The sequence below is a fragment of the Lonchura striata genome, chromosome 2, assembly GCF_050655825.1.
Source record: "Lonchura striata isolate lonStrDom1 chromosome 2, ASM5065582v1, whole genome shotgun sequence".
Classification (NCBI taxonomy): Eukaryota; Metazoa; Chordata; class Aves; order Passeriformes; family Estrildidae; genus Lonchura; species Lonchura striata.
The window spans coordinates 67162774-67184450 of record NC_140704.1 but is presented as its reverse complement, the minus strand read 5'-3'; the positions used below and the strand labels follow the sequence as shown (position 1 = coordinate 67184450).

The 21677-nt window shown below is 42.0% G+C and overlaps 1 protein-coding gene across 42 annotated transcripts in view; it reads right to left on the bottom strand.

Moving 5' to 3' along the window:
- ATXN1 (ataxin 1) overlaps nucleotides 1-21677 on the bottom strand; it is a 367337-nt gene that overhangs the window by 97448 nt on the left and 248212 nt on the right. Inside the window, exon 5 of one of the 42 annotated variants that reach the window (XM_077785697.2) lies at nucleotides 13541-13646. The exons of the other annotated variants lie outside the window; for them this stretch is intronic. The gene's annotated coding sequence lies outside the window, so the exon portion shown is untranslated. The remainder of the gene's footprint in view (nucleotides 1-13540; nucleotides 13647-21677) is intronic. 42 annotated transcript variants of the gene reach the window in all.

Sequence of the window (21677 nt, the reverse complement as noted above, 5' to 3'; positions counted from 1 at the left end):
ACTCTGTTGCCTGTGTGCTTGTAACACAGTAATTTCTACAGGTCTTCTGAGCAGAAGAGATTGAGTAAAGAATGCAAATGGTCCATAATAATTCAGGCTGAGAGACAGTAATGTTGAACAGATACAAGCAGTAAAAAATAACCACTCTGGATGCTTCTGTTACATGACATAAATATTTCTCTTTTTCCTCTGCGGAAGCTGTTATGCAAAAAATGCAGCTCAGCCCTGAGTGGAGACAATGAGCCTCCTGCATATTTGAAGAACTGCAGCACCCTATTGACTTGCTACAGATGAAAGCAAGCTCAAGGGTCTTCAAGACATGTACAGACACCTCTCATACAATGGCCACAGCTCTCCTGCAAAGATGGTGTTGAAAGGAGGATCCAAATGATGTGAGCTGCAAACAGAAGCAGCACCAAAAGCAATGGCTGAGATTCTGTCTAATTGCAGTTATTTTAACTAGGCAGAGACAAAACCTCCTGAAGAAGACTGTTAATGCTACAATCCAGAAAATCAGAGAAGAGGCTTGATGTCTGATGTCAGCAGTGATTCCACAAGATGCCCACAGTACCAATGCCCTGGTGCCGGTAAGATTTGAGTTTGGACCATGGCCTCTGCCTCACTGGGTTCAGCCACAGGTGCCCAGAGCTACTCATCTGCTACTTCCACAAAGTTTTCAGGGAGCAGCTTCCCCCTCCCCTCTACCTGTGCAGCACGCAGGGCTGAGGAGGACTTACACCAGCTGCCAGGCTGGGGGGACACACACAGGCGCAGGCACGAACAATGCCACCACGTGAGCTTGGCTTCCTTAGGAAGCCAGCCCAAAACGCACCCTTAACCTTCTCCCCACTTCCAGTGCCGCCACATCTTCTGTGCTGCTGATGCAACATCATACGGAGCTGGAAAACAAAGGCACTATTGACTAACTTTTTTGCAGGATTAAGCTGACTATGCTGGGTTATAACAAAGATTTCAACAATTTCGACACCGAGTGCTAAGTAACAGGAACATGGCTTGGCAGTCATTCCAGAGATTACCTGTTGAAACATTAATGATAAACATCTTTTGATGTGGGCTGCTTTATGTGGTGCAAAAGGCAGTGCTGTAATTATGCATTTCCTTTCTATGAATCTAGCATTTAATAGTAAAGCATTACTGGGGGGGCCGCACATGTGTATGTTTGTGCACGTGTATGCACATGTGTGCACGTGTGTGTGTGTGTGTGTGTGTGTGTGTGTGTGTGTGTGTGTGAGACAGGAAATACTCCACAGCTGAGACTGCAATTTACCAGGATGGCTGCACATAGTAAATCTGCAACAGGGGAGCTCAGCCGCTTCATTCATCCTGCAGCAAGCAGAGGGCTAAAACAATTGCCATGCTTAAGACAAATGTCAGTGTGAGTCATACCAGCCAGAGTGCAAACATGTTTGCTGTTGGGTGAGTCAGAATATCACATCGTGAATTCACCAATCCTCCTATAAATAATAATTTCTGAAATTGTTGCATTTCTTTAATACAATAGAATTTTAAGTATGATGCCAAATCTATAAAGGCTTTCCTGAATACAAAGAAAACGTTTTTTTCTCCTATTCCCTTTTGCTTCTTATTGCGTCTATCTGCCTACAGTAGTAGGTTGTCTACAGTACCTGAAGTGGTAATTGCATTGATTCACACTCTGGAAAATGCAAGCATGGTTCAAAATAGGTCCAAATGAGAGACAGCCCCCGTCCCCCTTAAAAAAAATATATAACTAAATATAAGCAGTAGGACCTCTCACTTACTGGATATGCTTTCTACATATTTTCTGATGTCGTAATTCTGACAAGCTTTAGCATGTTCAGTATTCAGAGAAAAAGAACGTCATGCTGGCATGAGACACAGAGCAGCTGAGAAAAGGGGTGAGAAATCCTGGAGAAGTGGTGAGAGAGGCCAGGGCAGCATGGTGCATGTGAACAAGGAGGGACTGTGCCTACACTGTGCTCCACAGTGTGTGCACCCACAGCTAAAGCACCGTCCCTGCTTCAGGGAGTGCTCAGCCTCAATACAGCATGCAGAGACCATTCCTCCCCACGAATACCACATATCTGGTAACAAAATTAATGCACTGTAATAATGGGCAATGATTATCCTTGACTGCCTCTAATTCAGGAAAGTATCTGAATCAGAAGTTATGCAAGTACCTTTTGAAATAGAGTTGAACTCCAGGATATGATCAAATTTATGCAAGAGAGTCCTGATAAAGATATGTGTCATGTCTGTGAGCAAAGGGGGGAAAAGTGTTTTGGGTAAGGTTTTTGGGGGGAGTATTTCTAACTTGATTTTCAGTTGGGAATTTATTCTCATCTTACATGAAAGGGAATTCATACACATACAAATCTCCTTACATCAAATCAAGACAGTCTTGCTTTCGTCTAATTGTTTTGTGGAATAACCACTCAGAAGTTCATTTCTGTTATCTTTCTCAAGCAAAATAAAAAGCCTTTTAGAAAAAATTTAGTGCTAAAACAATGAAATCCTCCTGGGAATTACTTCGTTATGGAAATCAAGTGACAGTTTCTTTTATCTAGCCAAGCAGCAAGTCTGCATTTATAAAAGGCATTCTATGCACGAAGTACAGTGAGTAGGAGGACATGAAAATGCTATTTTTAAATCAGATTTCAGCATTCCTCCCATACAGATTTCCTGGAATAATAACAGCAACAACAATAATTATAATTAATAATGCCAAAAAAGGAATATCATCTTAAAGGTGAGTGGCATGTGAGAAAGCAAATTGTAGTCAAATAAACTGTCATTGTGCCATAAATTTTACAGGATTTGGGATTTGCCCCCTAAATTTCATCCTGCAATTTTTTTTTTTTTTCAAAAAAGGCAATATATTATAATTATGTGCAGCATATGCTGCATGTCTACCATTTGTTTTCTTGCAACAATTGTTATTTTCAGAAACACCACTAAATGAGAAGTTAACTGTGGAGCTGATGCTATCACTGTTTTGGGTAAGTGACCACGGCAGCTTTTGGACTTGGGGAAGAAAGGGAAAAAAACCCTGAGAAAATCCAGGGCCAAGCAATGTTTTCAACTGCAACAAGAATAAGGGTACAATGCAGACTTTGACCCAAAGCTTCAAAGAAGACACTGTAAAGATCCTCTTCTGCTTTGCTGACCTCTGGACCTGTCTCTCAGGACACTTACAGAGCAAAGACATTGAATCAAGAAATACAGAGAAAGTGTGGGTAAAATCCTTCCTCTCTGCCAGGAATACCTGTCTCCACCACGCTTGGAGTGCAATTTTCCAAGGACAGAAGTTAGCCACGATTACCAGAAGATTGTTACTCAATTGTGCTATTGTCTACCAGTGGTAATTAGAATAACCAAGAACATAAATAAGAATAAGAGAAATGAACAAAAGTGAGCAGGCAGTAACAAAATGCCTGGCATGCTGAGGTGGAACGTGCAACCCGCTGGAGCGCTGGCACTTGAGAGTAACCCCACCACTAGGAAGCCCCCATTTCCCACGAGATGAGAGCAAGGCAGAGAAATCACACATGCTGTCTGTCCCTCTCTTACACTCGGCAGCTCTAACAGAGACACATGTTGTAGTCTGGCACTGACACATGTTTCAAACTCGGAAGCACCCCCCAAGACACTCACCTGCATACAACCCCTGCTCATCCCCTGGCTCATGCTGGTGACATGTGGCACCAACCTTGTCCAAATGATCTTCATCCATGTTTTTAATCCAGTGCAAACCCCTCAAAAGCAGCAGCATGAAATGTGGAGAAGCAGTCTTGGCATGCTACCAACCCAGTGAAAAATCCACCACCTAGCTAAATCAGGTATGGTCTGTTTCTGAAAGATATTATTTAAGAACCATTCAGCGCATGTTTGGAGGTACCTCCACTCTCTCACTCTCCTCCAAGACAAATCTTCATGTCATTAATCTTTATTTGCCTTTTAAACAGTAAAATGTAAGTCTGTTAAACCACAGAGTTCCAATTTGATATTTTGATCATCTCCATTTGCTTAATGGGAAATGTGCAGTGGTAAGAGAGGAAAATAAAAGGTATGACTGGAATAAGTTAGTGCTGTTTTCCTTTTTTGTCCATTGCTCGCTGCCAAACATGCTTGCTGCTGGTCACTTGCCTTGCTCACTGCCAGCAAGTGCTCATCTGGGCACGTCACCAATATTTCACCCTCAATAAAATTAAATCACAATAATGCTTTGCACTCATTTAGGGTTTTACATACCACAAACACTTAACTGAAAAAATTAACTGCACGCTCTGTAACAGCCCTTCAAGGTAAATTGAGTATTGTTATTCATACCTTATGCAAAAGAGAATTTCACTAGAGATGGGATAATTGACCTGCCCAAAGGTATGCAACACAGGTGTTCCTGTTTCCTGGTTCTCTCTCTATGCCAACAGACCAGTTTCAGCCTTTTCTGAAATTCAGAGTGAATTCTGTCTTCATTTGTGCATCTTTCTGCTGCTGAGGGAAAGCAGGGAGCAGGTTTCTGTACCCAGTGGTATGAGTGGTACATGGGTGATATGAGAGTGGTTCCTAGCTGCATTGCCTCTGGTGGACCAGAATCAACAGGATTGCAGCACTGCTGTTTCTACTTCCCTATCGTAAGCAAGGATTAGCCGCAGAAAATTATTTGATCTATATTTGGTCTACAGTAATTTACTAATAATTAGGTAAAAGGAACATTAGAAGCCTTTTTCACAAAAAGGCTAGCAAATTTTACCTTATCTGGATGTCTTCAACTACTAAAAGGAGGACTTAGCAGTGTACCACACAGTGCTCATCATACTCCGTCTCTCTTCCCTCAACAGTAAAAAAGGGTAGGACTAAATAAATAAAGGTTTCATCCCAGACAAATGATGGCAGGGCAGGAACAGTGCCCAGTGCCTGCTCCTGTGGGCTGCAGCCACTCCTGCTCACTATCACATGGCAGAAAATGCCACACTGGTCTTGCCTTCAGCCAGCACTGGTGTATTGGATGGACCTGAACTGAGGTGGAAACCCTCACATGTCACAGGCTGGACAATAGATTAATGTAGTCAGAGATCCTGTTACAACACCAGCTGTTCCTCCTGCACCACGACCAACAGCCACAGTATGGGTGAGACTCAATCATGCTTACTGCATTAGAAATCAAAGGGATTTCACCTGTAAAAGATCAGATTGCTTATGCGCAGTGACACAATTAAAGCAGAAATGTTAACTACCAGCCTTATGGATGCAATTATCCCAGTAAAAGACGGCTTCTACTTGCAAAGCTCATCCCCATTCACAGACCAAGTAAGCCCTACCTTTGATCAAAGCAGTTAAGACTAGAAAAGCCCTTGAACACACTGATCACCTCCTGAGCTAGGACAAGGCTTAAGTAGAGAGGTTTATCTCTCACAACCTCTCACTTTTAACCACATTTGGTTGGGTCGGGGCCAACTTGGTGTAACCAGATCTTCAGCCTGAGCTTCAGGTTTTGACTGCCCTGAAACTGTAGCTCCAGCCAAAGCCTCTTTAGCCATCACACCTAAGAGCACTACCACCCCTGCAGATCAGCAGATGAGCTCCATAGTTTAAGTGGATTAGCTATGCTGAACAACCGTGCTACATCCAGTTCCCCTGCTCAGTGTTCAAGCTCCAGTCACCAGTGATCTTTTATACAGCTGCTCCAGGGGATTTTTCTGCAGAGGACAGAGCTGGGCTAAGGAGAAGCTTATGCTGTCCCCAAGCTATAGGAGAAATACAAGCTTGGAGGCTGGGCTCAGTGGGCACTTCAAGGAGCTCAGTGAGCCAGTAGTGTTCTTGGAAGATCAACCCCTCTCACACTCTCTCTGGCACCAGAATTTGGGATTGGCTTCCCATTACATTCCCTAGGATGAAAAATAATAACCTAACACACCACACACCAGGACTTCTTATGAAAAATCCTCAGCAGTGGGACACAGCAGAGCAATGAATAAACCTCCACAGTAACAAGATGCCCTCCTTATACCACCAATCGTAGTCTGGGAGGAACAGCCTCTGCCGTGTCTCAGCAGCTACAAACCTCTGTTCCTGTAAACCCCACAATTTCCCATGTACACCATATCCTTCTCTCAGCCACTCCTCCCCAAGGCAGCAGGCAGAAGTGCTGCTAACATAGCATAATCAGTGTGAAGTTGTAGAAGTGAGGGGGAATGTGGCAATTCATGGAAAATGTCTTCAACCAAAAGGCAATTAGCAGTGAGTCTAAATGCAGCAGCAGAAGGGAGTGGTTTCCTAACAAAACAAGCCCTGTTAAAAAAAAACAAACCAAAAAAACCCACTCTAATACTTGCTTTCCTCAAACAAGCAGCATTCTCAGGACATTGAAAGCATGTGGAAAAAAATACTTCTATGAAGCTTTCTGTAAAGATTATTCTTTACAGACACATTTGGCAGCCCTTTCTGCTCTGTCTCCTAATGCTATTGAGTATAACTATGTTAAGTCAATAAGCAAAGCCACTGAAAGGTTTTTTTTTGAGGTTTTCTAGGCCAAGAGAGGAAGCAGTGCAATAGGAAAGTTTTCAGAAGTGGGAGTTGTGCCTGCCTTGCTTCTAATTGTAGTGAAACTGTCAACCTCTGTGTTGTGTTTCAAGACTTTACACTTCAAAATCATTCCCTCTGTGCTTTGAATTGCTATACTTTTAAGCTAACTACTTCTGAAAGTGCTGTTTAAGAAATGACATCTTCAACCACATTTAACATGGAGAATAAATCTAAGTTTGCAAAGTCTCATTGGGTCCCTGCAAAAGTGTATTTTTTTTATTGTACTTGTCAGCCAATCTCTTGGAAAGTACCTGTGCAGAAATTTAGTTTAAATTGCTTAATATCAAGACATTTAAGAGAAAATGGGAGGTTGCTATAAGTTAAAAAGAATTATGCTCTTTTTACCTTAGATTAAAAAATCACCAACATTCAAGCAGCAAACAGCATCAAAACCAATCAGTAACCTTACAACCTACCTCTGTGCAGGCATGTATTAATTGTATTTCAGAATCATCTCCAAACACATAGCTAAAACAGCTGAACAAGGCTGACTTTCTTTCTCCCTTGTAAACCACCAAAAGTGGAAGCAGGTTCAGGAACTACAGTGAGAATTACAGACCCTAAGTGCCTATGGAAGGATGTTCTCTGCCATACTGCAGGGAGCTGAGGGAGCCTTGCACTTTCCAAGTGCTCCTGCACACATTTGAATATCAGGGTAATTAGGAGGCCAAACTCCTTTCATGCTGTCATGAAACACAGAATACTTATGTTGCTTCAGCTTTAATGATTTTAAAATATGGAAGATCATTTCAGTAGAGTCAAAGCAGAATCAGTCATGCTCAGATATATTTACACTCTGTTGCTCAGGCAAGTAAGCAGCTCAGAATGTGCAGGCTCAGTCAGCTCAGTCAGGAGGAACTATTTGCTACCCAGTGTGACAGTGCCCAGCACAAGGAGGCCCCAAGAATGACTCCAGTTCCCAAATAATACTTTCACCAAGTAGAAAATGATAGTCTACCTTGTGAGGCTGAACAACTTTGAAGTATTATCTTGAGTCTGTCAAAGCTGTTCCAGATGCCAGGTTTCAGTTTAAGCCTATCCATTTTTCATATCCTCCTCCCAGACTGCCATCTCCCCAGTTTAAAGGATGACAGCACACTACTAACCCAAAGAAAAAGGCTCCTACCATTGCTCAGGAATGACTCCCCTCCATAGCATTTGGAAATCACACTGATCACCTTGCAAGGAAGTCCCACCCCACTTTTTGCTCACCACATGATGGATATTTGGCTGGGCCACGCTGAGGTGCTACAGACAAGCTCCTGCACTGGCACTGGTTACTTATGCACTTGAGAAGGAGGGGTATGTGGCCTTCCCTCTGCATTCTGCTCATCATCATTTCTCTATGCATGGATATGATTCCTCCTCACCTCTTCCTAAACTTAAAAAACAAACAAACAAACAAACAAAAAAAAAACCCCACCAAAAAACCACAAAAAAAAACCACAAAAAAAAAAAAACCCAACCAAAAAAAAACCCAAAAAACAACCTCCGCAAAATAAAAACCATAACCAGGAGCAATGACGGCAGAGAGCCTTCTACTCCAAACTCCAGCACCAGCTCAGGCAAGAAGTGAGGAAATATAGCCCTGTCACAAGAGAAACAGCTGAGACATTGCAAACAACAGCAACCCTTTTGACTTCACCAGAAAGTGCCCAACCCAATATTAGTTTCCAAGTGGAAAGGCTGCTGTCCACTTAGCATGCAGACTCCAGCAGAGCTAAATCACCTTCTCAACTATCCCTTGTCTGCCACAGCAGCCCAGCAAACATTGCCATCTAATCATTCCCATAGTACACTAATCCTTTCCTGGCTTGGCACAAGGTGAGTACAAAGTTTTTGCTAATCTTGCATTTACAGTAATTTCCCCCTCTCCCGTCACATTGTGTGAATCATCCCAGTTTCCAAGCATCAAAGAGTTAATGAAATAAAGAACCACCCTACCATGTGTTTCACTCAAGGGTAAGTGAACTGGCCAGATACCAAAGCAGATTGTTAAAGACTTCACTGAACTCCTGATTTTTCTTCTCTCAACTGCAATAACCTAAGGATTGAATGCGTACATAAATGTAAACCTAGACCACATCTGCTGATAAAGCAAAGTCTTTGTACTTGCGCAACTGCCATTAACTGTACACAAAATACTCAAATTTCATTAATTCTTCTACATTCAAAAGCTGACCTGCAGTCTCCCCAAGGCTCCAATGTGAACTGCAGGCTCAGCAGAATAGCACATTAAAGACACAAGGGAAACAGATTATAACAAAAATCAGACTGCTAGGAAAGTGAATCATTTGTGCAACCGTTAAACACTCACGGCATTTTGGGCACACTTCACCACACCAGATTACAACACAGTTCTGGTGGTTCTCTTCTGAAAGGCAGTGGAACAGGTAACAGATTTGTGTTATTTGCCGCTTTCATCACAGGCACAAACAAAACTGGTGCCTTCAGGTCTCTGTCATATTCCACTATTACATGTTTCTTTTGAATTAATTGAAGGTACTCTACTATTTGAAGATTTCTACCTTCCCATAATTGCATGAATAGCTTGGAACAGTGGAGCATATGCAAAACATTTCTTACCAAATATCTCTCACGGAACATCAGATGCGCATCTTTGCCATAAGCATTCACACTTCTTCTCATAAGATAGCTTTGATACAGTATTCTAATTCTAACTTATTTTTTGGTAAGATACTTCCACCTTGCATTCATACCTGTCAGACATGGAATGTGGAGCTCACTGGGTTAACTATTAGCAAACCATTTGAAGGTTTCTCCATTTCCCATCACATATAAGCAGCTAGGACCTACCTAATAGGAGTCCATCTCTAGAGAGTTTCATTTTGAATGACATAAATTAGCTTGGGCCAGCTAATTATCTCATGTTGATTCATGCTCTGCTCTGCTGTGACCTCTAAGGAGAACAACTCAGGAACTCATCTGTCCTAAAGCCATTTGTCTCCTGTTTTAGATTCCTTTCTATTTCAAGTCTACCATAACTGACCTATAGGCATGAAATCCACTCAGGGATGTGACTGGTGATCCTTTCTACAGTCTGTGTGAACATGATTATTTACATGATCAGTATTAACAAGAGGAAAATATTTTCATTTGCTAGCAAATTCAATTTTCAAATCTATGATCAACACAATCATGTCTACAAATAGCTGTTTACTCTTACATGCTGGGCTTGGAGGCACAAAACATGATGTATTCCTTAGCTGCCCCATGGTATCTATACCTAATACTACAATCTCAAATTATGCAGAAGTCTGTGGTAACCCAATCTGTTTTCAGTTATCCAGTATCTTTCTAGTTCATGAATAGTTTAATTAAAAAAAAAAAAAAGGGATGAGGGAGCTTATGATAAAAATTCATACCCGGATTTCAAAGACCTAACAGTGTTGGAAGGCGCACAGTAGATCATACTCAGAGTACTTCATGCAAAAATATCAATCAAGAATTTTTGGTGCTTCCACTCAGGGTTGCTTAAATTTTTGATTCACATGGGAAGGCACTGCTAACAACAACCACAACAACAACAACAGTCTCTGCAACAAAAATGTAGAAACTAGAGTTGAATCTTTGGGTTGAGAAGTGCAGTGACTCCGCACAGGAATTGCACACACCCCATCTACTGGCTTTTCAGAAGACTGAAAGTTTTAACAGCAGCAAGGCAAGTTTACCTTGCACTGGAATTATTTACTAAGCAATGTCTCTGAGGTTAGTGCTTGATGAAGATACAGGATGCCATCACCTATCCCAGAAGAGCCACAAAGCAATCCAGAACTGACAAAACTGTTCAGAGCCTACAGTGGTAGAATACAGGTCACAGGCTAAAAAAAGTAACCCGACTCATCACAGCACCTTGTACATTGTGACAGAAACCTAATAAAGAATCAGAGAAAATGTTCTAGCTGACAACGTATTGGTTTTGCTGAGTGCCTGCTGTGAGGCCTGCCTTGCTGCCTTTAAGAGCAGGGGCAGGGGTAACATTCAGCAGAACAGATAAAGGCAGCAAATGTTCACCCATAGCAGAGACTTCAGTCAGTGTTGCTGTTGTGCCACCTCTGCAGCACCCAGGGAGCACAACCATTGTAATTTTTAATTCAAGAAAGTTGCATGCCACATCATTAGAGGAATTCACAATAAACTTCAGTCACTGAGTCAGAAACAGAGTTCAAGTTACACTCTGTCAATCAGGATGTTTGATCGTGGCAAATCAAATTATCTGCTCGCCTCTGCTGAAAGCTTCCCAAAGCCAGTGTAATCTCCCACTCCTCTAGCAGTCTGCAGTGCCTTCCTAGAAGATGGTGAAAGTACTGAGAATAAATCCAGTGCTAACAGCTGCTGGGAACACTGATATTTTTGCCATTGGAGTGTCAAATTGTGACACTTCTTTTCCCAATGAATTAGTAAAGTTAATTTATCCACACTGCCACACCAATGTTACCAGCCAGTGTCTACCTGTTCATTTCTAACTCGATAGTTGCAGGCAAGGGCTCACAGAAGGGGCCAACAGCTAACATAATGTAAATCTATGGTCTTAGGAGACTAAATGCATTTAAATCTATCAATACATTCTTTATATGAAACTTGCATCAACAGGTTGGCTGTTGCTGACAGTTGTGTGAAATATATGGTGGTTCATGATATTCATTAGGGGGATTTTCAATGCCTCTTTACTTTTCACCCTGGATTTCAAATGAGTTTATTTAGGAAGCATTTAGTACTAATATGTCAGTGCTCTGTCACACAGATGCATAACAGACACAATTTCTAGTAAAAGCCAAAATCACAGAAATTTTATTTGCATATAGGGTCAGAGATGTTTTGAAAACAGACTTTTTAGTTATCTATGAAGTTTGGAAGAACTCAGTGTTACAGAAAGAAAATTATGTTTTTCCTTCACTTACTACTGTCCTCCTCACAGACCAAAGCCTGCTCCTGCATCCAGTGTGACTTCAGCAGAGTGGACTGGGTTCAGTGAAATGTAATGCTTTAAATGTCCAGTTTCCAAACAACAAATCAAAATTTTAAATTTTGATTTAAAAGTTTTAAAATGCTGTCTTTACTCAAAGCATTTTAAACCAACTGTTTGATAAGAGACTACTGTTGCTGCTCACCCTTTCTTTTCATTTTCTGTGCAAAAGTTGTGAAGGTACAGTACTGTTTTAAGATGTACACCAGCCAAGAAGAGTACAGTGATGTAAAACTGGTATTTGTGTTTTGTCAGTACCAGCAAAGGTGTGTGCACAAAGCTGTGATAACTGTCAGCAGCTTAAAGGAATTTAGAGCTTTGCGTGTTTGTGTGCCAGGCAACCTTAAAGAGCTGTAGAACTCTCTCTTCTAAGCATTAACATCTCTGTAACTTCAACTATATAAATGCCCTAAATTAAAACAGCATATTCATCCATTTCTAGGAATACACCACAGTTTGGATGACACATTATTCCAGTGCTCAGTTTCTTCTGGACCTGAAGGCATCCTAGAGGTCTTAAAACTCAGCCTTTCTTCAGCTCCAGCTGGAGCCAGACCAAGCATTCAGTGCTGGCAGCAGATCCACTGCAGCACCAGACCACTTTAAGCCAAGAGCTGGGGAGGTGTTTTTAGGAACCCTTACAGAAGGCACCTCTGCCAACAAGGTTCAACAAGGTTTTTGCTGGTGACTTGAGAGGACATATTGAATATCAATTGGCATGTTTATCTTCTTTAAACACTGAGCTTCCTTTCTAACATCTAATAGGGCAGCTTACTAGTTTAATATTAATGGAAACTGATCAAAAGACCTAGATTATTTGGTTGGCTTACCTTAAAAACCTTTCCTGCTTCAGTTTCCATGCAAAATATATCAAAGCAGTATTCCTATGAATGGGTAGCATATTGACTAATCATTTAAGGAGATGAGGAAAACTACCTTTAATACTGGGTTGTGGATAAAAATGCCAAAAACCTTCCAGACCAACTGAAGGACCTGCTCCACAAATTTTCACAAGGACTACTTCGGAAAATAAAACCTAGAGTAGCATACTATATAAGGCCATTTGAAAATTCTACTCCTTATCTACAAAAATTCTCAGTTGCCATCATGGTTCATTTATTTAGGGACAAAAGTAGCTGGCAAACTAGCATAAAAAAAAGGAATAAGTAAACATTTGCATTCTAAGATTTCTCTGTAAGCAAAGATAAACAGCAGTGGTCAAGTGAAAACTGACCAGCCCTCTTTCCATACCGCCAGCTGGGAACAACCTGGATCAAGGCTATCAACCCATTTAAATGCAGAAATGCTTTCATGATTTCAAGGCAGAACAAATATTTTTTTGTCTGCACACTTTTTAGAAGACATGAACAGTAACTTCAGAACAGAACATAGATGCCTGTTAACAAAGCCAATAACAATTACTGCTATGTCTAAGAATCAACAAAAAAACCGCCAGTGTATTCCAAAGGCATTTGCTCACAAAGCAAACTCACTCCACACAAGCCCCAGCACAGAAACGTGATAGTATCTCATGATTTATGTTCTCTCAGCAGGTTGTACCGGGTCCTCCAGATTCCATGCTTGCCTTTGAAAGCAATTAAGTTTCTAGCACTTCTGGGAGCGACAAAAGCTCTCACTATGAAAACCTGCATGCTGCACTCGTGCTGAGTCTGCAGCTTGGCAGACTGAAACAAAAGCACCACAAGAGGTGTGAGCTTCCCCCCTTAACTCATCTGAGAGCATTAGTATGTGAAGGGCCATCTCTAAACTTTGAAGCTATTTCCAAATCATTTCTTTGTCCAGTGCCCAAAGAGGCAGCTGCTGCTGTGATTTGGAGAATATTTGCAAAGCCCCTCTCAGCCTGGAAAGAAAAATCCCTTTTCTCATCAGCCTACACACAGGAAACTCTACAAGTTCAGCTAATGTGAACTATTCTAATTGCTCACAAAACTGAGTACCCTTACTTACATAAGAGCATGTCCAGACACCTCGATGAAACCTGGGTCTTGCTGTGCTATGCACTGTACAAACACCTGCTCCATGGAGTTTACAACTTGCACAGAGTAAACTGTACCTAAGGAAGACAAGGGCAAGAAGCACATGTAGAGAAGTAATCAACAGGCATTTCACACAGCTAGTGTGTGAATTCTGCTCGTGAATTACTATAGTACAGGAATGCTGCCTGATCAAAAAATAGATCTGTAATATGTTCCCGGCTGAATAAAACAAACAGAATAGCAGCAAAGTCAAACTATTAAACATCCTGGCCCCAGCAACAAAAGCCCCAGTGCTGTTCAAAAAACAGACTGCCTGGACAAGGCCCAACATCTTTTACCGTCTCAAGATGAAAAAAGCCAAAGCCACTTCCCATCACTGCTCTAATTCTACCTAAACTGCACAAGAGCGACCTTGTGAAGCGGAGCGGGAGCACTGAGCTGGTGGGACAGACACGGCAGCAGAGCCCACGGTGGCTGTGTGCCAACGAGTACAGAGGGAGGGCAGCTCCTTCCAGGCACGGTGGTGACGATGGCCCACCTCTTGCTCACAGCAAGGCACGCTGGCCTGAGACCTCAGCCAAGGGCAGTTACTCAGGGATTGTCCTTACACACGGAGTTCACATGGCATTTACTCTGTGGCAAATGAACTTGCCAAGACCAACATTTTTTCACATCTACTTATTTTTGCACCTTAGACTCAGCACGTTTGGTTTTCAGGGTTAATCCTTATAACTCCAAATGATATCAGCTGGAGTGATGCATACTCAGCACTCAGTGTTCTGTAATTTTATTTTTTACTTATCAGTGTACCTGTTTCCTCTGTTATACAGTAAGACACCCAGTTCTGTGCAATTACATTTATTTCAGATAGTGTCATTTTCAAAATTATTTAAGCCTAGTTATGAGAGTTAACCTGGCTCTGTTTCCTTCTGACAACATCTGTGGTTTAGTTTTTTTGTACCTTTCACTCACCTGTTACAAAGCAAGACTTACTAATTCAGAGAAATTATTTATCAGGGAGATCTGCAAAAAATGACCAACTGTGATTTTCTATCCAATTTAGAAGAACATTTCCCAGTCTCATCTCCTTCACTTAAAGTTGCAATCATCTCTAAGAACCAGAGGTAAGTGCTTTTGGAGAGAGAAATGTGCTTAAAGATACGTAATGGCAAGAGTGTAAGATGCTTCAATGTCCTCTAAGCCTTCTTTAAAGTGCTTACAGTCTTAGGATAAAAACTATGAGCAACTGTGAGCTTGGTCACAAATAGTTCATTAAACATATACAGACATGTCAGAAATGTTAAGCCAGGAGCTAAAAGGCAAGGAAATACCAGAAACATGGCCAACATGTAACATTTCATCTTTATTCTTAATTTTGTGTTCACATAAGGCTTTTTTTTCCACTGGAAATGGTGCCATTCATGGTATAGTAAAGCTATTACTCTAGCTTTCGGTATTACTGAATAAGCAATCCTCAGTTTGCTTCATTCTCAGTATTTAAAAAGGTCCTAAATGCTATGCTTTAAAGACAGAACAACTATTTCCTTCTAGGTTATTTTCTGGCTGTCACCATATTACCTAACTGCCTGATTTACTAAAATTAGCACATGTTCACAACACCCCAGTGAGGAGGGCTTTTTTTCCCCCATCACAGAGACAGACTAAAACTGTGGACAAAGGTCCCTTCCAAACCTAGCTATGCTGCTTGATGAGATTTTCCTCCCACTCATGTGCTCAGCACCAGCTGCCCCTCTTCCTGTGCTGACTGTCTCCCTTTAGAAGTGCTAGCAGTCTGGTGTAAAAGCATTTTGTAATCCATTATGGTGAAAATAAACTGGAGCAGCTACAAACTACTCTTTAGGCTCTTTTATGCTAACCCAGTTTTGCCTCCAACCAGCTGGGAAGCACTCACCAAAGAGGGTCCTGTCCAAGGGGAGGGGCAGTGAGCAGGTGGGAAGCGTGTGCTGACAGAGGCAGACCAAAAAGTGGGCACCTACACTGGTCAAAATCACTACCAGGGCTGAAACTTTTCAATGAAAACAGACCTCTCCTATTGGAGGAACAGAGATAACTGCAAGCTATCAAGGATCTCACGTGAACAAAAGCTGTAGCATTAAGACACCCAGTTTGCAGACACAGACACATGCTGACAGCACAGGGACAGCTAGATTAAGGTGTGAGAGCAGGTGGGAAGAGATGCATTCACAAGAGGTGCTATTGCCAGCAACACACTTGTTGCAACCTCTTGATGGAGATTGCTTCTCCACCACTGAGCTGCTCAAACAAACTGTATGAATGCCCTTCATCCCCTTCAAGTGTCAAGTTAGACATTTTGAACAGCAGCAGTTTAAGCTAAACTGTACTTTTTCACACCAGGGGTTTTTGTACTGATGCAGAGGGACAGGATTGCATGAGTCAGTCTGCTGTCTCAGTGGGACTATAAGGCTGCATCAAGCACTTGGGCTACAACAAACAACCACAGGTGAAATGATCCTGTATCTCCACACCAGACAGGACAAGCAGCATCTAAATGCAGCCTCAGGAATCACAGACTCCATACCAATGTACAGAACAGAGATTTCCCTTTTCTGTGGCTTAAATTCTGCTGCTTCCCTCCTCAGACTGCACCAGCTTCCTCTTGGTTCCTCAACTTAATCCCAATCACATTACACAATCCAGCCCTGACAGTCACACCAGCTCCAAAATGCTGTCCCCACACTTGGTGCTTTTGGCCTTAACTGCCTCTCCATCTCCTGGTTCAGGTAGTGCCATGTTCCTCACTACTACTCCTGAGCACATCCTCCACAGCTTGTGTTCTCTCTCCATCCTTTTCTTCTGCCACACCCTGTCTGGGCAAACAACAGCTTTGCCGAAAACATGGGACAATCTCTTTTCTTTTGCCTCCTAGGACCACAGCACTCAGGGGACAAATGTAGAAATATCAAAGCAAGTTCTTCAGCTCTAAAATACAGCATACTCAATGCTACCTAATAAGCTCCTGCTGTGTGGGTACAAAATGAGAGATATTAGAGTTTATACACTGACTGATTATGGACAAGTTTTGCCGCAAATGAGAAGGCAAATCCAGGGGCAACTCTACAGCCAAATTTCAAATATTCACCCCCGAATGTGAAGGTGCTACACAGGTACTCAAATGAAACAGCTGACCTATTTTTTAAAAAGGTACAAAAATGCAGAGTTTTGTATCTTATTCTCAAGATAACCTGAATCATTCATACTGAAATATAAAAAGAAAGAAAAATCAACACTAAACTATCACTGCTTTTGGAAGAAAAAAGACAGTTTAAAAGATTATCCTGGAAAAATCCTGAATGTTGTGCAATGCTGATTGCAGGCAGTTCAACCTGCTTTTCTTACATTTCTTGCAATTTCCTACAGCTATTACTGAGGAAGTTCCTCAAACAAATCCATGATGCAGAATAAAAATGAAAGATTATAGGCTCCAGTGATGTCTGGACATATCTCAACAGGAAAACTACAGACTATAATAAAGATGCCTATTAGTGAGGCAATAGACAGCTAACACAGAAGACAAGACAACACTGGGTGTAGTGACTTTTTGACTCAGATATGTAAGAGACAGGAAATCTAAGTGTCACAGTAACAGCCTATTTACAAAATTTAGGAGAAAATGTTGATTGGTTTCTATAGACACAAACATTGATATTGACACTTGAATCAGGCAACTAGTTCTTATGTCTGAAAACAAGGTCAATCTATGATCACAGTAGTTCAGCAGATAAAGAAAGATGGCAAGAACATCTTGTTGATACATTACTTTCACCATCTAAAAGTCAGGTGATTTGGCTACAAAAAAAGCAAATAAAATTTCTTTAAACCAAAAATTTATTTGTTTCATCTAGCTTTTCAGCACATGACTCTAATGTGAAAGTTTGTGGTTTTTGCTCCAGCAGCTGGGTGGGCTGGATTCTGATCCACTATGCAAATGACTCAAGTATTTTTCATTTTCTAGGGTGCCAGCTACACTCCTGAACCCTCTGCAAAGGGAACCACCATGGCTGATGAGCCTCTCAAGAAAAGAGCAACTGGGTATGAAACATTTTTTCCTCAAAGATGACTACCACCCAATATTATGGCATGACAGAGAGGAGTTGTAAAGTCACTGTCTCCTTGAGTAACTCTTCTGAATGAGGCAAAAGGTCTAACTTTCTAATTTTATTGAAAGAGAGGCAGGCAGGAAGATTCTGCCAGTCAACATTCCAGATCTGGGCTTTGCAGAGCATCTTTTCAATGCTGATGTTAAACCTCTCAGATTTTAAGGAAAATGTATGAACAGAGAAAGAAAAAACCCTGCAAAATAGGTCCCGCTTAGGTGGGATCCCTCCCTTTGTTGGATGGGACCTTCCTATAAGGACAAACTTGACTTGCCAGCCTTGATGCTTCCTACTTATTCTTTTCCCCGAAATGAGCGGTTAAGCATGGGTTTGCAGGGGTGATTTAAAAAACAGAAGTCATAAGGATCAGCAGGCAGGCAACCCCCAAATGCAGGGGTGGAGAGAAGCTACAGATGGGCTGATCTCTCAGGCGCTCCACTGGAAATTAGGGAGCTGGGAACAGGTCTTCAAAGGGACTTAAAACACTGCTGTGACTTTCTGAAAACCCCCTAAGATGGGATCTAACCCCATCACACTGTATGACACAAATTCTGTCCTGTTCAGGTGTCTTCAAACATCACAAACCCCACATATTTCTAGCAATACATATAGAAACACCTGACTTTTAATGCCTATAATTATCTACATCTATACTGGGAGAGTCTGAAGCATTACTGCCATATCTTCATAACAATGATAAGAGCTATAGCAAAAAGAAAGCCTGTGTGGTTTTTTATCCCATAAAGACAGAGCTCTAAGTTGCTGACTTTTGTATTAAGTTGGACTTCTGGGCTCTCAACTATCTCAATCAAAAAAAAAAAAAAAAAAAACAAGCTCTGCAAACATCATCTTGTCTTCTGCATTCAGCTATTACATAGGTCTATTACGTGGACCAAGTTGAACTTTTTTTCCCACTGAACAGGTAAATATATATGGGGGGAAAAAAACAAAATGCATGTATCAGTATGAGGCTTTCATGGCAATCCTAAACAGTCAGGCAATACCAAAGAAGCAGAAAGGAAAACTGAAACCTTCCTCCAAGTGGAGATGAAATTAAACTAAGCCAAAGAAAGTGCTCTACTATTCCTTATGGTGAGTGCTCTGGCTGGAGAGCTCCTTTCTTCCATCTGGTGAATGTGTCTTGACTAGAGAAAGAGTAACACAGTACAAGAAAATGTAGCTGTGACCCCGGTGCGAGTGCCAGGCTGAGCAAAGGGTTCAGCCAAATCCTCTCACTTTCAAGCGGAACTGCTGCAAGAAGCACACCGCATCCAAATATATACTTATTTTCTGCAAATGTGTAACTGCTCAGATCACAAGACAAGACAGAGACGTGTACTGCCTGATATTTATTTCACAGGGCATAAAAGAGTTAATTTTGATTCATGCAAATTTTGGATACTCGCTCTAATAACATCCACATCCCTCAGTGTCAGGAACTGAAGTCAGAGGTTGAGGCAGGTAAGCAATAACAACTCAGTCTCCATGTTTTAAAAATCATCCTGATTTTCCTTTGAGTCTTCCAGGAAAATCAGATATACAGATCTCTCATCCTCACAATTCATCGCTCTCTAGACTACGCAACAAGTCCCTGTAATGTTCCATTTTGGCTAGCAGAGCAGTGAACAGATGTGGAAAAAAATGCATTCACTAGTGAAGAAATTCAGGGCAAGAAAATAAACCAGAATTAACTGGACTGTGTCCAGACTTCTTCATAGTTTTATAAAGAAGAATGTTAGGAAGCAGAGGATACATGCTTTGATTTCAGAGACCCAGTTCCCCCAATGCAACATGAAAAACGTGTTCTAGCAAGGGGTGTGAGGAAGATTTCCATCACCATAATTCACCACATGGTGCTTTGATGCAAACCTACATGACTTTTTCTAGGTTGAAGAGCTATACCAACTTACATCAGATAAGAAAGTGCATCCCTGTATCTAAAGAAACACAATTGTTTAAGGTTCAGATGATTATGGACTTGCCACAAAAGACACCCTGAAGTATCAGTAAGTTTGGAACAGGACATCTCAAGGGTCAGCCTACCTAGCATGTCTGGGCAGGGGAGAAAAGGGCTCTGAAGGGAGATTTCCTGGAGTAAGAGTGAGTGAGCATCTGGAAACAGCATCCTTGAGCTTGAGATCACACTGGATGCAATACAATGGAGGTTTGGGCTCTTTCTCTTTCCCAGATAACCTGGAGCAACCTTGAACAAGAAGTCTTGTCTCTACTCATACATAGAACACAAGTGAGAAGAACCCTGTAAAAATTCCCTGTGCAGGAAAAACAGCCCAGGGTTTAATCTCCACTTCCATGCTGTGAAACAGCTTTTTAAAAGCTGTAGAGAGGAGAGAGATTTGAGACAAATGGCTTGATTTATTACCCATTACTTTGCTAGAGGTTTGGGGTTTTTTCGACACCCTAGTTAGCAAAGAGAGAAAAAAATAGTTAATGTGAAGAGTCATCTGAAGGTCTAAATCTCCTGACAAGTGCTATCTAAACTTGGAGGGCAAGGCAGCAGCTGACAAAGAAATGAGAAAATAAAAAAGGAATTTGCATAAAGTGAAAGCTTCATGGACAAGCACTGTCACTTCATTTTGTTTTTAAACAATGAAACAATTTGACTAAGTGCCGAAGCAAAATGCAGAGGGTGTTCTGCAGGTTAAACAGCTGGACTTTGGGAGCTGATACACAGACTGAAGTCTGCTCCAGAATCCCAGGGCAAATTTCACTCTCTGAAGCAGTACTATAGAGGGAGAAAGTGTTCAGTGATGTGCCACTGTCTCTGCATGTATAAAGGCTCCAAATCAAGGATGTGAGTTAGCTGAGGTAACTGAGCTGGGACCACACTGAACAAACGGGAGGAAGGAAAGCAAATGAATGACAAAAGAATTAAAGCACAGAATTTTAAAAATAAGGGAAAGGATACAAGCAGAAGGGTGACCTACAGGATAGAACAGTTGCAAATGATTTGGCAAATTTATGAAGTCAACCCTCGGCATCGCTGATCTCTCATGAGCCTTCAGCATTTCTGTACCTCGTGTGCAATATGATGTCAGTAGCAGCCAGTAGCAGTGAAAACAGCTGTAGGAGTTGTGCCGGGGTAGAGGAACTCCTCCACTTAGTGAGAGAGCTCAAGGAGGAGTAGATTGAGAGAGAGAGAGAGAGAGAGAGAGAGAGAGATAAAATACTACCTTCCCTGGGACAGGCCCAGCAGGCAGAGAGGACACATGATACAGAAGATTCCCTGGCCTCTCTCTGCCTGGCTGAACACAGTCACATTAGGGACAGGAGCAATGGTGGCAAGTTTCTGCCCAACACATGCATACTCTCTCTGCGACCGCCCCACCTTTCCAGGTGCCCTGGTGTAACTGGCATGGGGCTATCCAAGTGTAACCAAACAACAACAAGGGTGATAATGGTTCACCTGTTGGGGCCAGTTCTGTTTAATGTCTTCATCGATGATCTGGACAAGGGGACTGAATGCACCCTCAGTCAGTTTGCAGGTGACACCAAGCTGGGTGGGAGTATTAATCTGCTGGAGGGTAGGAAGGCACTGCAGAGGGATTTGGCCAGGCTGAATTGATGGGCTGAAACCAGTTTTATATGGTTCAACAAGCAAAGTGCCACTCAAGTCACAACACCCCCATGAAATGTTACAGGCCTGGGACAAAGTGGCTGGAAAGCTGCCCAGTGGAAAAGGACCTGGGGCTGCTGGCCAGCAGCTGGTTGAACATGGGCCAGTGTGTGCCCAGGTGTGCCCTGGTGCCCAATAAATCCAATGGCATCCTGGCCTGTATCAGCAATAGTGTGGCCAGCAGAACCAGGGCAGTGATTGTCCCCCTAGACTCAGCACTAGTGAGGCCACACCTCAAACCCTGTGTTCAGTTTTGGGCCCCTCACCACAAGAAAGACATTGAGGGGCTGGAGCATCCAGAGAATGGAAACAGAGCTGGGGAAGGGTCTGGAGCACAG